Source organism: Bison bison, unplaced genomic scaffold (genome assembly GCF_000754665.1).
Source record: "Bison bison bison isolate TAMUID 2011002044 unplaced genomic scaffold, Bison_UMD1.0 scf7180017864368, whole genome shotgun sequence".
Taxonomy (NCBI): domain Eukaryota; kingdom Metazoa; phylum Chordata; class Mammalia; order Artiodactyla; family Bovidae; genus Bison; species Bison bison.
The window spans coordinates 2,542,483-2,552,650 of NW_011494940.1; the positions used below are offsets into that span (position 1 = coordinate 2,542,483).

General features: G+C 45.1%; 1 protein-coding gene and 1 pseudogene across 3 annotated transcripts in view; both read right to left on the minus strand.

The window, feature by feature from the left end:
- Positions 1–8,451, minus strand: part of DCAF4 (DDB1 and CUL4 associated factor 4) — a 34,134-nt gene extending 25,683 nt beyond the window's left edge. For all 3 annotated transcript variants that reach the window (XM_010855807.1, XM_010855806.1, XM_010855805.1), the window contains exon 1: positions 8,303–8,451. The gene's annotated coding sequence lies outside the window, so the exon portion shown is untranslated. The remainder of the gene's footprint in view (positions 1–8,302) is intronic.
- On the minus strand, positions 2,026–7,830 carry LOC105000145 (annotated as a pseudogene).
- Positions 8,452–10,168: the final 1,717 nt, after the last annotated feature.

Consider the following 10,168-nt stretch of genomic DNA (forward strand, 5'->3'; position numbering starts at 1 on the left):
TGATTTGGAAGAATGGCATTGAAACATGTATAATATCATATAAGAAACAAATCACCAGTCCAGGTTAGATGCAGGATACAGGAAGCTTGGGGCTGGTGCACTGGGATGACCAAGAGGGATGGTATGGGGAGGGAGGTGGGAGGGGGGTTCAGGATTGGGAACACGTGTACACCCGTGGCAAATTCATGTTGATGTACAGCAAATCCAATACAATATTGTAATCAGCCTCTAATTAAAATAAATAAATTAAAAAAAAAATGAAAGTGAAAAGACAACCCACAGAATGGGAGAAAGTATTTTTAAATCATGTATTTGATAAGGATCTAGTATCCAAAATATATATACAACTCAACAAGAAAAAAATAACTCAATGAAAAATAAGGAAAAAAATCTGAAGACAATTCTTCAAACATATACCACTTAGAAATGTGGTAAACAGCCACTTAGAACATGAAAAGATGCTCAGCATCATTAGTCATTGTGCTGTGTGCTTAGTCACTCAGTCGAGCAAGACTCTGTGACCCTGTAGGACTGTAGCCCGCCAGGAGCCTCTGTTCATGGGGATTCTCCAGGCAAGAATACTGGAGTGGGATGCCATGCCCTCCTCCAGAGGATCTTCCCAACCCAGGAATCGAACCCAGGTCTCCCGCATTCCAGGCAGATTCTTTACCATCTGAGCCAGTGTCCGACTCTTTGCGACCCCATGGACTGTAGCCCACCAGGGTCCTTGGTCCATGGGATTCTCCAGGCATGAATACTGGAGTGGGTTGCCATTCCCTTCTCCAGGGGATCTTCCTGACCCAGGGATCGAACCCAGGTCTCCCGCATTGTAAGCAGACGCTTTACCGTCTGAGCTACCAGGGAAGTCCCCTCATTAGTCATTACTGCTGCTGCTGCTAAGTCGCTTCAGTCGTGTCTGACTCCGTGCGACCCCATAGATGGCAGCCCACCAGGCCCCGCCGTCGCTGGGATTCTCCAGGCAAGAACACTGGAGTGGGTTGCCATTTCCTCCTCCAATGCATGAAAGTGAAAAGTGAAAGTGAAGTCGCTCAGTCATTACTAGGTAGATGCCTAGTAACAATAAGATACCACTTTCTCTCTCTCAGGATGGCTACAAAAAAAGAAAAAAGTACTGGTGAAGATGTGAAGAAACTTCTGGTGGGAATGTAAAACACTACAGTCACTATGGAAAACAGTTTGGCAATTCCTCAAAGGATTACACACAGAGTTACCATATGACTTAACAAAATCCAGCAGAAATGAAAATATATGGCCATATAAAGATCTGGACAGTAATGTTCATAGCAGTATTATTCATAACTGCCCCAAAGAGTAAATAATAAAAGTTTCTATCAACTGATGAATCAGTAAAAATATAGCACATCCATACAACAGACTGTTATTCAGGCATAAAAAAAAATGTACTATTGACGGAAGCTACATCATGGATGAACCTTGAAAATACTATGCTAAGTGAAAGAAGTGGGACAGAAAGAGCTACATACTGTGTGACTTATTTGATGTATATGAAATCTTCAAAATAGGCACATTCAGAGAGGCAGAACGAGAGAAGCGGTTTTTCAGGGGCTGAAGGAGGAGGGGTACAGAGTATGGGGAGCATAAAGGGCCAGGTCCTCTTTTTTTTTAAAGCTTCCTGAAAGCCTGTTTTTCTGTTATGAATAACTGCTTTTTCCAGTTATCCCCAGATGAGTTGATAAAGACTCTGATTAAACTGTTTTATGCTTCTAAGAATAAGAGTAACTATTACATCTTTTTATTATCTAGGTGGTAGCTTTGAAAAATTTTTATAGAATTTTAAATGTTCCATGTGTTCTTGTTTGTTTTCTTAGGTAACATTCCATCAAATTACTAGTACCATATATAATACTTGAGTATGACAGCAGTTAAAAAATGTTTTAAATTATAATTGATTTACAATGTGTTAATTTCTGCTGAACAGAAAAGTGATTTAGTTACACACACACATTCTTTTTTAAAGTGTTCATTTCCAATATGGTTTATCACAGGATACTGAACACAGCTCTGTTCTGTGCAGTAGGACCTTGTTTATCCATCCATTCTACATGTAACAGCTCACATCTGAGAACCTTAACCTCCCACTCCACCCCTCCAACCTGCCTCCCCCTTAGCAACCACAAGCCTCTTCTCTATGAGCATGACAGCAGTTTCACTTGTTTTAAAGTCAGAATCAAACTGAATATGACTTTAAACTAAAATTTATGCTTTGTGCATTTGTAAAACGTGGATATACTGGTATCATATTTCCTTTATTCTACTTGATTATACACTTGTTGAAAGGTAAATTTACAGATCAAATGATGGAACTTAAGGATTCAGTGAAAGATTTTTTTTTTCTCTCTCTTTTTTAAAAAGAAAACTTGTCTTTTTAGTTAAAGCTTCATGGAACAGAATTTATATTTAATCAGAATGACTAGACAGGATCCTTTTGGGAAGTCAATCTAAAAGAAGCTAACAGGAATTGGTAGAACTTTTGGTTTTTGATATTTACTTACTACAGGCACAGTGTAGTAATATGAAATACTTTGAAGACCATAATTAAAAAAAAAAAGTGTCAGAGTTATACAAAAAGACCATATATCACTGGGTAGGAAGTTGACTAGGTAGGCAGTGAAATGACTGGGTGTGTAATATTTTTTAAAACCTTGATTTTGGGTCAGCATAAATAATCCTTTAATTTTCCCCCTACTTTCAGCCGCATTCCATTTTGATGTTTAGCAGAGCAAACCAGAATAAAGTTCTATTAATTCAGCAATCCTGAAATCTGAGTCATATTAAGATAAAAATGAAACTGAGGAAAGCTAGTTTCCTTCTTCTGTAATATCTAATTCATCTTCTTATTGATCCTTTCTTAGTCCACAGGTGGACACTTGTCCTGTTCCAGACAATGAGCTGAGCAATCTCTGAAAAGGACTCTGTGAATGTACTCTTACAATATATGTGAGATGGATAATCAGGTGAATACCTAGAGCTTCTGAAAACCTCAGAGCTTCTCATCAATCTTTTGTATATTTTGGTAGGGAGCAGTGTATACCTCTGAAGCTTTGCTGAGAAAAAGCATTTCAATAATGATAAATTCTGAAAATACAGTCTTCATATCCTTTACTTTCTGCTTTTCAGAACCGCCAACCATTTCCTCCAGATGAGGGCTTGTCTGTACAGCATCCACTATAGCTCTTTATAACTGGGTTCATCAGGAAATAACACATCCAGCGGAAGGGTGTGCTGATATATTCTTTCTACTTCAGGTAGCTGTTTGGCGACTCCATTTCTTGATGATGATGTCACTGTGAGGTCATCACGTTTCCTTTATGGTTCCTTCCACTCACTGCTGTGGCGTGCAGACAATCCTGAAGGTCGGCACATGCTTCAGCGGTTTTTTGGCTCCCACTTCAAAGCTTGGGTCTTTTGTGAGGCTCTCATGTGGGCAAGTCGGCTCTGACTTGCAGCCTGGAAGTTTACTGTGCGTGCATGCCAAAGATTTGCACAGCTCACCAAATTGCTCCTGGACTGGAATGCAAAAGTAGGAAGTCAAGAAACACCTGGAGTAACAGGCAAATTTGGCCTTGGAATACGGAATGAAGCAGGGCAAAGACTAATAGAGTTTTGCCAAGAAAATGCACTGGTCATAGCAAACACCCTCTTCCAACAACACAAGAGAAGACTCTATAGGTGGACATCACCAGAGGGTCAACACCGAAATCAGAATGATTATATTCTTTGCAGCCAAAGATGGAGCTCTATACAGTCAGCAAAAACAAGACCAGGAGCTGACTGTGGCTCAGACCATGAACTCCTTATTGCCAAATTCAGACTTAAATTGAAGAAAGTAGGGAAAACCACTAGACCATTCAGGTATGACCTAAATCAAATCCCTTATGATTATACAGTGGAAGTGAGAAATAGATTTAAGGGCCTAGATCTGATAGATAGAGTACCTGATGAACTATGGAATGAGGTTTGTGACATTGTACAGGAGACAGGGATCAAGACCATCCCCATGGAAAAGAAATGCAAAAAAGCAAAATGGCTGTCTGGGGAGGCCTTACAAATAGCTGTGAAAAGAAGAGAAACAAAAAGCAAAGGAGAAAAGGAAAGATATAAACATCTGAATGCAGAGTTCCAAAGAGTAGCAAGAAGAGATAAGAAAGCCTTCCTCAGCGATCAATGCAAAGAAATAGAGGAAAACAATAGAATGGGAAAGACTAGAGACTTCTTCAAGAAAATCAGGGATACCAAAGGAACATTTCATGCAAAGATGGGCTTGATAAAGGACAGAAATGGTATGGACCTAACAGAAGCAGAAGATATTAAGAAGAGATGGCAAGAATACACGAAGAACCGTACAAAAAAGATCTTAACGACCCAGATAATCACGATGGTGTGATCACCCACCTAGAGCCAGATATCCTGGAATGTGAAGTCAAGTGGGCCTTAGAAAGCATCACTACGAACAAAGCTAGTGGAGGTGATAGAAATCCAGTTGAGCTATTCCAAATCCTGAAAGATGATGCTGTGAAAGTGCTGCACTCAATATGCCAGCAAATTCGGAAAACTCAGCAGTGGCCACAGGACTGGAAAAGGTCAGTTTTCACTCCAATCCCAAAGAAAGGCAATGCCAAAGAATGCTCAAACTACCGCACAATTGCACTCATCTCACACACTAGTAAAAGTAATGCTCAAAATTCTCCAAGCCAGGCTTCAGCAATATGAGAACTGTGAACTTCCTGATATTCAAGCTGGTTTTAGAAAAGGCACAGGAACCAGGGATCAAATTGCCAACACCTGCTGGATCATGGAAAAAGCAAGAGAGTTCCAGAAAAACATCTATTTCTGCTTTATTGACTATGCCAAAGCCTTTGACCGTGTGAATCACAATAAACTGTGGAAAATTCTGAAAGAGATGGGAATACCAGACCACGTGACCTGCCTCTTGAGAAACCTGTATGAAGGTCAGGAAGCAACAGTTAGAACTGGACATGGAACAACCGACTGGTTCCAAATAGGAAAAGGAGTACGTCAAGGCTGTATATTGTCACCCTGTTTATTTAACTTATATGCAGAGTACATCATGAGAAATGCTGGACTGGAAGAAACACAAGCTGGAATCAAGATTGCCAGGGAGGAATATCAATAACCTCAGATATGCAGATGATACCACCCTTATGGCAGAAAGTGAAGAGGAACTAAAAAGCCTCTTGATGAAAGTGAAGTGGAGAGTGAAAAAATTGGCTTAAAGCTCAACATTCAGAAAACAAAGATCATGACATGCGGTCCCATCACTTCATGGGAAATAGGTGGGGAAACAGTGGAAACAGTGTCAGACTTTATTTTTCTGGGCTCCAAAATCACTGCAGATGGTGACTGCAGCCATGAAATTAAAAGACACTTACTCCTTGGAAGGAAAATTATGACCAACCTAGATAGCATATTTGGAGAAGGCAATGGCACCCCACTCCAGTACTCTTGCCTGGAAAATCCCATGGATGGAGGAGCCTGGTAGGCTGCAGTCCATGGGGTCGTGAAGAGTCGGACACGACTGAGCGACTTCACTTTCACTTTTCACTTTCATGCATTGGAGAAGGAAATGGCAACCCACTCCAGTGTTCTTGCCTGGAGAATCCCAGGGACGGGGGAGCCTGGTGGGCTGCCATCTATGGGGTTGCACAGCAGCAGATAGCATATTCAAAAGCAGAGACATTACTTTGCCAACAAAGGTCTGTCTAGTCAAGGCTATGGTTTTTCCTGTGGTCATGTATGGATGTGAGAGTTGGACTGTGAAGAAGGCTGAGCGCCGAAGAATTGATGCTTTTGAGCTGTGGTGTTGGAGAAGACTCTTGAGAGTCCCTTAGACTGCAAGGAGATCCAACCAGTCCATTCTGAAGGAGATCAGCCCTGGGATTTCTTTGGAAGGAATGATGCTAAAGCTGAAACTCCAGTACTTTGGCTACCTTATGGGAAGAGTTGACTCATTGGAAAAGACTCTGATGCTGGGAGGGATTGGGGGCAGGAGGACAAGGGGACGACAGAGGATGAGATGGCTGGATGGCATCACTGACTTGATGGACGTGAGTCTTGGTGAACCCCGGGATTTGGTGATGGACAAGGAGGCCTGGTGTGCTGCGATTCATGGGGTCGCAAAGAGTCGGACACGACTGAGTGACTGATCTGATCTGATCTGAGCTGCGCAGGTTTTTCAGGGTACCGCTTCCTTCCTCTTCCCCAGACACCATTCCAGGCCAGGTGGCCAAATCCCGAAGGTGCAGCCTGGAAAAGGCCAGGCCTGGGAATCTCAGACCTAACCAGGAAGCCTCTCTCCTGGCCTCTGTGCAAGGTGGTCCAGTCCTGCCGAAATTCAGCTCGGGGCCAAGGCTCACTGCCCCGTCCTACCCAGCACGTGGCCCGCAGTGGCTTCCTTGGGGAGTGATGAAAATGTCCTGGAATAAGATGGTCGCAGGGCTTCCCAGGCGGCGCTAATGGTAAATAACCTATCTGCGAATGCAGGAGTCATAAGAGATCCAAGAGACGTGGGGTTTGATCCTTGGTTCTGGAAGATCCCCTGGAGAAGGGCATGGCAATCCACTCCAGTATTCTTACCTGGAGAATTCCATGGGCAGCAGAGCCTGGTGGGCTAGAGTCTACAGGGTCATAAAGAGTCAGACACCATTTAGTGACTAACGCAGCACGCACACACGCAAGATGGTCAGACGACATTGGAAATATTGTACAAAACCTGCCAAACGGTGCATTATAAAAAGGCGAATTATATATATCCAAGTGAAAGTCGCTCAGTCATGTCCGACTCTTTGCGACCCTATGGACTATACAGACCGCGGAATTCTCCAGGTCAAAATACTGGAATAGGTGAAAGTGAAAGTGAAGTTGCTCAGTTGTGTCCCACTCTTTGTGACCCCATGGACTATAGCTTACCAGGCTCCTCCGTCCATGGGATTTTCCAGGCAAGACTACTGGAGTGGGTTGCCATTGCCTTCCCCTTTTCCAGGGGATCTTCCCAACCCAGGGATCGAATCCAGGTCTCCCGCATTGCAGGTGGCTTCTTTACCAGCTGAGCCACCAGGGAAGCCCAAACAAACAAAAATTTTCCTGCTACAAAAGTACTACGATGTTTATAAATGAGACATATCCTAAATATCCAGCGACAGATGAGTTAAGATTATAGAGGTTACTGGACTGCAGCGTGGGAAACGCTACCGCCACTGGCTTGAAAAGCCCCACATAAAATGACCTCTGCAGGGGGCTTGCCCTGCCCACCCTGAGTAGTATTTAAAACCACCTCACAAATGAAGGAAATCAAGGCTTTGAAGGCTAAATATGGTACCCAGAAAGACACAATGGGGTGGGGGTTAGGGGTTGGGGAAGGGATTCTACTCCTGCTGGTCCGCCTCAGGACACCACCTCAACTGCGATCTCCACAATTATTTAAAACTAGAGTTTGGGGTTTTGTAATTTTGTTTCGTCCTGGAAGCTGTGGCCTCAGTTTTCTTTCTTTAGAGCTGTTGGATTCAGAGGACAAGGTCTGTGGACCACCCCATGTCCGTCCAGGGGAAAGGGGAGGGGGTAGTCATGGTTTCTAAGGTCAACTGGGGTGACGACGAGGCTTCTTGGACATAGCTAGTGCTAGCTTCGTCGCTAAGGCACCTCGGTGCGGAAGTTAACTTCGGGAAGTGTGGTTTCACCCCGTGGCCCCACCGCTTGCTAGTGACCTCGGGTAAATGACAATTTCACTAGGGCTCGTTCTGCGTCCGACAGAGGTACTGCCGCCGACCTCATGGGGTTATTGTGCGGAAAGCTTCGATAATGCTTATAAAGCAGTTGGTAGTGCATAGCACTGTAGGTGCTTGCCTTAACTGCTATGCTGACCTGTCTGAAAGCCAACCACAATCTGAACTTCCAGGTAAAACCGCCACCAAGAGCCCGCAGTCCAGCCACTGGCAGCTATCGGGTGGCACTTTGACATCACAATTTAAAAGAACGCTCCATCGGGGCAGACACGGAGCGGCGAAACTCAGGGCCTTCCTCTCCCGTCTCTACGGCTGTAAATCGAACAGGACGAGCGAGCTCCACGCGCCCACAGACTCCACTCAACCAGAGTTAGCCCGCCCAGCCCCCTACCCACGCCGGGGTCCGCGCGGCTCCTCCTCCCCGCCCCTTTTCTTGGGCCTTGCCCCCCACCTCCTCTATCAGAGGAGCAGCAGCAGCCCCCTAACCGACGCCAACAGTACTCCAGTCAGCGCAGACTTACTCGATCAGAGGATTTTTTTCCGGCTCTCCCTCGGGCCCAGGGTCCACAGGTGCCGGGTGCGAAGCGTGGAAGACCCGGAAAGACCGAAGGGTAGCGTCTGCCACTTAGTTGCGTCCACTCTCGCGTTGTCGCAGCGGATAGGGAGATGGCAGCCGCCCCTCCTTTCTCATTGGACGCGTCTTCTGACGGGCTATGCCAATAAGGGTGGATCTTAGGGAGGGGCGGGGTTGAGGTCTCGGCTCCGCCCAGGCCTGGCGAAAAGGCAGCGAATCGGCGGCTGTATTCTTTGGGCTCCTCCCTTTGGGGCGGGGTCAATCATGTTTAGGGTGGAGACAGACGCGTTTTGGGGCTGGGCCTGGCGGGCCGGGCTGGGCCAGAGGCGAGTTGAAACTTCCCAAGCTGTGGCTACCCCACCCAGCACCGGGTATTTTCTGTGTCCAACCCGGTTAATCCAGCCCAGGAAAGTCCTCTCGCTGCTTGGGACCCCCTCCTTTAAACTTACGGAGGAGGAAAGAGTCTGTTGTGGAAAGGGCGAAGGAGGGTCTGAGATGAGAGGAAAAAGGAACCGGTGATGAACTGGTGGTGACCTCTGGTAGCTTGAGACTACTGACCGTAGGTCTGCGTGGCTCCAAGCTGCAGAAGAGCGTGCCCTCAGATTCAGTTCGGGAGCTTCCGCTGTAGATCAAGTTCTATTTCCTTCTTGCTGTGTGACCTTGGGGAAGTCTCTTCCGTTTCTGTGACTTGATTTCTTCTGCTGAAACAAGGAAGTAGATCTAACGTTCTGATGTTCTCTCTAGTGGAAAGTTTGTTTATACAATGAATAGTTCCAGTATGGTCTCTCTGTGCTGTGCCTGCTCCAGGTGTCAGCTGACATAAAAGATGGAAAATGGAATCCTGTGTAGGGCCCTTTACCAGAAGTGGCAGTTTGCTTTGTTTTTTCAGATTTGGTTTATCTTTATTGTAATTGAAATATAGTTGATTTACAATATTGTGTTAGTTTCTGGTGTACAGCAAAGTGATTCAATTTTGTGTATATATATATATATATATTTCTTTTCCATTATGGTTTGTTATGTGATATTGTCTACAGTTCCTGTGCTATACAGTAAGACCTTGTTGTTTATTCATTCTATATGTATTCTGGAAACTGCAACCTCCCACTCCATGCCTCCCTCACTCCCCTTCCCCTTGGCAACTAACTACAGGTATGTTCTCTATGTACAAGTGACAGTTTTGTGAGGATAGCTGGGTTCAAATGGGCCAGGCTTGGTTGTTGCCACGAGCAGACCTGGCACACTATGTGCCCTGTTAACCCAGGGCCCTGTGAATTGCTAGACCCCTTAGAAAATAGATTGTGGGGTTAATCAATTGTAGCCATGTGTGAAAGCATTTCAACAAATAACAAGGAAGGTAGGATTCTGCCTGTCAAGAATTTTATATAAGAAAGGGTATGAATGGGAAGAGATGATCAGAGTAAGGACAGAAGTCAGAATAAAGGACAGCTTCATGAAGCTTGAGCTGCCTGGAAGAGAAAACAGAAATTCTAAGCTGAACCAACAATCTGACTGGAAGCCTGTTCAGGGAGTAGTGAAGCATTCATTTTGACTGAAAGGGAGGGGAGTCTTGGAAGCTAAACTGGCAGAATAGGTTGGATCAAATGTCAAGGGTAAGGAGCTGGCAGAGGGAGCCTCTGTAGGTTTGAGAGGTAGGGAGTGACAAGATTAGAGCCGTGATTTGGGGAGATCATAGCTGTGGTTTGGGCAGCACTGTAGAGGAAACTGGAAAGGAAAGATGTGGAAGTCACCTGCGAGTCTCCGTAGAAGATGAGTCCCTGTGGAAGGTAGACAGACCTGAACCAGAGTGGTG